The sequence below is a fragment of the Trachymyrmex septentrionalis genome, unplaced genomic scaffold, assembly GCF_001594115.1.
Source record: "Trachymyrmex septentrionalis isolate Tsep2-gDNA-1 unplaced genomic scaffold, Tsep1.0 scaffold32, whole genome shotgun sequence".
In the NCBI taxonomy this organism is placed as follows: domain Eukaryota; kingdom Metazoa; phylum Arthropoda; class Insecta; order Hymenoptera; family Formicidae; genus Trachymyrmex; species Trachymyrmex septentrionalis.
The window spans coordinates 2,822,180-2,827,075 of record NW_017305485.1 but is presented as its reverse complement, the minus strand read 5'-3'; the positions used below and the strand labels follow the sequence as shown (position 1 = coordinate 2,827,075).

General features: G+C 42.3%; 1 protein-coding gene across 9 annotated transcripts in view; it reads left to right on the top strand.

Moving 5' to 3' along the window:
* The window catches only part of LOC108749973 (putative mediator of RNA polymerase II transcription subunit 26), a 36,951-nt gene that overhangs the window by 27,147 nt on the left and 4,908 nt on the right, over nucleotides 1–4,896 (top strand). The gene's annotated exons all lie outside the window — the stretch shown is intronic.

The following is a 4,896-nucleotide window of genomic DNA, read 5'->3' as shown; positions in this document are numbered from 1 at the left end:
TTTATCTCTTTATCTTTTTTTCATTTATTGAACTAGAAAGAGATAAAAAGTAAATTATAAATCAAGAAGTTAATCTACTTCCTAAACTCTTTGAAGTGGAATCTCATTCTCAAGTAAAAATTGAGCAAGTCTTGAAAAAACAAAATGACTCAATTTTCAATCTTTAAAATTTTTAATCTCGAATTAACTAACTTATTGTTTATCTTTCTCTAATTTTTAGAATTAGAAAAATATAAAGAAAAAAATCTAACCGAGATTAAAGTTAATCTTACATCGATGGTCCAAGAGTGAGATTTCACTTTTCAGAATAAGATTCACCTCTAGAAGTTTTAGAGAATAAATAGAAACGGACATAAGCGAATTCCTGGAGAGGTACTCGAGATACCCATTAGCTTCGAAACTCCGATTGAGAAAATGAAAGGATGTCCAAGTATAAAATAATAATTATAATTGCGAGCAATACATCCAGGGAAAGAGCAAAAATGTCGGAAAACTCTCGATCACGAGTTTTGGGACTCCTGCAGGTATTCCATGGACGAGATCTGTATCGTTAACTCCGGTATTATAATAATTCCCGCAGCTTTTTACATTATCACCCCCACCGTTCTCGCATTCACCTCCTCCCTGCTGTCTGCAGCTGTTCCCCCTACCGTTCTTCCCTACCTCTCCGACTTCTCTTTCTCCTCTCTTCTCGTCGTCCACCGCGACGATATCGAACCGCAGCTCATCGCCGTAGTGCGAGGTGCGCACGCGTTCCCTGTGTATATCCCCTCGCGGAGGGTATCCTTCGTGATCCTGATTCTGTGTCTACCTCGCCGGTGACCGTCGCAGGTCACTCCGGCGTCACGGTTTCGTCCGGAACGGTGTCGTATCTCTCGCATGGGGGGGGGGACTTTCCTCGTGTTGCGTTCACGAGGGAGTCCCTCTTCGACGACGACGAGGAAACCGTCGGAGATACCTAGATGCGACGCCCAGCGAGTAGACGCTTCGCGTCTCGCGCGACGCACCGGGTCTCCTAACGCGAAGTGATCGCTCCGAAAAAAAAAAAAAAAAATCTACTCGTTTTGTGTGTGTGTGTGTGTGTGCGTGTGTGAGATTCAGTGGATCGTGGGAGCTCTCGTTTACGCTGCTGGCACCGACGATTCCACGCCGGGAAGCGAATCCTTGATCCCGGCCTGTCGCGAATTATGCGAGGGGACGTAGCGTGACGTCGAGTTCGGCCGAGTCCAGGTAGAAAAGGTGAAACTCGGCACTGACGCCGAGTCCTCCTTTGTTCGCGACCGTTTCCAAGTCGTGTTCTTGGCCCTTATCGCCCTTTTCCCTAGAACCGTCGCTGTCACGTGAATCTTCCCCAGTCCAAGATAGTGCGTTGATGAAACGACGCACGGTCGTACTGGAACACGCGAGGTCGCAGTCGTATATTTAACCGTGGCATTAAGATTCACAGAGTTTATTAATAGTCTCGTAAAATATTAACCGACGCTTTACGAGTCTTTACAATAAATCGATTAATTTGATCAGCAGAAACTCGCTCACGCGGAGCGCCGGAGGTGTCAAAATTGCGCCGCGCGGAAGCTCTTTAATTAGTCCTGTGACATAATAGTCTGATTTCCCTCTGGAATTAAACAATAATCAATTAATTTCGGATTTATTGAAAGGAAATTATAAATTCCCTTTCTTTAAAAGAGGGAATTATAAATTCTCCTCTTTTAAAAGAAGGAATCAAGTCATGTAACTGGAGGGTTCCCACAAAATCGGGGAAAAGTTTTTGCAAGATTTCCTAGAAAATTAACATTCTTGGAAAAAGTTTAATATGCGTCACCACATCTACGTATTTAGAATACCAACCTAACAATTAAATGCAAACAGCGTGCTTAAATGTATCAGCGATATTAATAGTAATTTATATCGCTATGTTAAATTGATCTCTCAACAAAATATTTGACGACGTCCAAATCAGGACAAAAATACAGAAAAATATTATTGATAGAAATCAGAGAAAATCATGAAGTTTTGTCGAGAAATCAGGAAAACGTCATGGAATTTTAGGATGAGGCTTTTGTGACAACCGCACTTGTATAACAATCATTCAATTCGATAAAACGTGCGCTCTGGTAGAAAAATAGCAAATACCGCTCCGGTAGTGATTTCGGTAGGATAACTTTCACTCGACAGGATGACTCAACCGGCTCCTTCCGAGTCTGAGATTGTTATGAAAATGAGGAAAAAAAAAAAAAGATAAGAAGGAACGGAAGCGCTAACGAACGGATTACATTGGAGACGCGATAAATTGCGAGGGAATGAGATGATGCGAAATAAGTAAATTAATTATTTCCTTTCGCGAAACTAACTAATTAAATAGAGACGTAATTTTCCAACGCGCTTAACTGTCGCGTTCAATAATTTACAACGCAAATAACTTGCGGTGTATCGAAAGAAAGAGAGAAAAAAGAGAACTCGTTAGTCAACCCGCAAAAGATTGCGTTACCGCTATCCGAGTGGCGATCTGGATTGATCTGTGTATCGCGTTTACTGGGTTTCTATTTTTTTTTTAATTTTTTCTTTTTAATTTTATCGTTCACCTGTCCGTCGATCCAGGTCTCCGAGTTGCCGTTTATCTCATTTTGCAGTTTCATTTGCGATGTCATCGGGCGAGCGGAGCGATAACACGGCATCCCCGTGCCGGGGCATTCGAATTCGCGTAACTTAGCGCGGAGGATTACGAAACGCTACAACGCGGAACGCGCGAGTAATTCGGCGCGTATAAGCTGGACGTGCAACTCGGGAAAGTGACCGCGGCAATTGCATGTCTACCGAATTACTCATCGTACTCCATCAGACTCCTTCCATTAACGCCTCTCGCTTCTCTCACCCTGCCGTGCCCGCGTTTCCCTCCTTTCGTTCTCCGTCGATTGTAAAACGACGCATTCCGTCCCGTCCAGCTAAATATGCCCGTCCGTGTGCTTCATCTTCTATTTACATTATCCTATTCCTGCGGTTGAAGCTTTCCGACGGACTGTCACGTTCAGTGATACGATAAACGCCGCGCCGAGAAAACTCCGTGAGGAAACTCGAGGAGATCCACGAGGGAACTGTTGGGTTCTCTCCTCCTTCTGCTCAAGTCAACAACAAGCCTAACAAGTTCCCGGGAGGTTCCCGAGAGAAGTTCGATTATCCTCGCGCTCGTTCAGCTAGAGACTTGGCGAACCGCGTTCGACTCGGTGAACGCACGGCGGGACCAGGCCGGCCGATGACCCGTGCACGATTACCGGGAGAAGACTGACGATCCGGTTGAGGGAACAAGCCGACGATGGCCTCCACGTCGGCCGAGAACTCGAAGGGCGCCCGGAGGCGCACCACCGGCCTGCCGACGCGCGTTCGCGTCCCCGCGAACTTGGAGAACGGCACCGGCGGCGGCGCCGAGGATGGACGCGACGACTCCGGCCTCTCGTCCGAGAGCTCGACGCCCACGAACGGATCGCCGCCTCCGCGGCAACCCAGGGCGCCGAGCAACGGTCAGATCACCTCCACGAGCATCGGCGTCGCGGCCGCCTCCTCCTCCTCCTCCGCCGCGACCTCCTCGCGAGCCAAGAATAGTTCCGGAAGGTAGTGCCTCTCTCATTCTGCCGTTCCCTTCAGGAAGAGCTATGCTCTTCCCGCAGATATTTCCGAGCCTACGAGTAAGAGAGATACAAGATAGCGAGGAAGCGCGGAGATTAGGTGCTGCACGCTCGTTTTCTTTTTTTTTTTTTTATTGGGATAGCGTGACTGCGATGAGAATTATGATAATGCGCGAATACATTACTTCCTGTTGAACCCCCGCTGGTTTATGTTTACTCGCAGAAAGCTCTCGCTGCTTGTCGTTTATATTCGGCACGTGTAGTTCTCTTTCTCTATATCATATATATATACATATATATTATTTTCCATATATTTCTACTCTTCTATTACTGTCTATATACATACAGTGAGTGCAAAAAGTATTGGTACAGAAAAATATTTTTCAAAAAAACTTTATTTTTAAAAAGTTAATATTAACCAGCGAGAAATGAGTCATTGAATTGATGTCGAATCGATATCGATACGATGATTTCAACATTAATTCGACGTTGATTCGACATTTAATTGACGATCATTTCTTGCTGGGTAATTAACAATTTATTCATAAAAAATAAAATAGACTGTATGTTTCTTAAAATTATATATATCAAAAAGATGTGTATTAATTATAGAAAATGTATCATCTGAAAAATAAACGAAAATTAAAAATTCTATTGTTTGGATCCTAAAAAGTATTCGTATACAGTCGAGAAATTTAGCTTCTAAAATCAGGAAAAGCTCGTTTGCTTATTATGTTAGAATAAAATATATTTATTGTATAAAATTGCTAATTAATGTTTATTTTTTACAAATAAGACTTTTTTTATAAAAAATTTCGTTGTACGAATACTTTTTGCTCTCACTGTATATATATGTTATTTATTTCTCGATGTGGCATGATTTATTATCATATTTCGTCAAGTCATCGTACTCTTTTTATTATATATTATAGAGAATGATTTAAAATAGATGAGAAAAGATGACGAACAGATTAATTTATGGATACGTCTCTACGTAGTTAACAAACCTTTTTTAGAATTTCTATGCAGGGTATAATCCCAAAATTCGTTGACTTAAAATACTACAATAGTAAGATAGTTCTCGATAAATTAAATAAAAAAGTTAAATATTTATAAATTTCTATTTTAAGCTGTAATTCTTGAAGTAATAAAAGTTGAAATATGACCAATTACAAACTATATTTAGATGGCCACATGTCCATAAGTCCGCGCATACGGTAGTATTAGTAAACACAATATTATGACTTGAACTTTTATACAGTTGACCGTCTCTCTC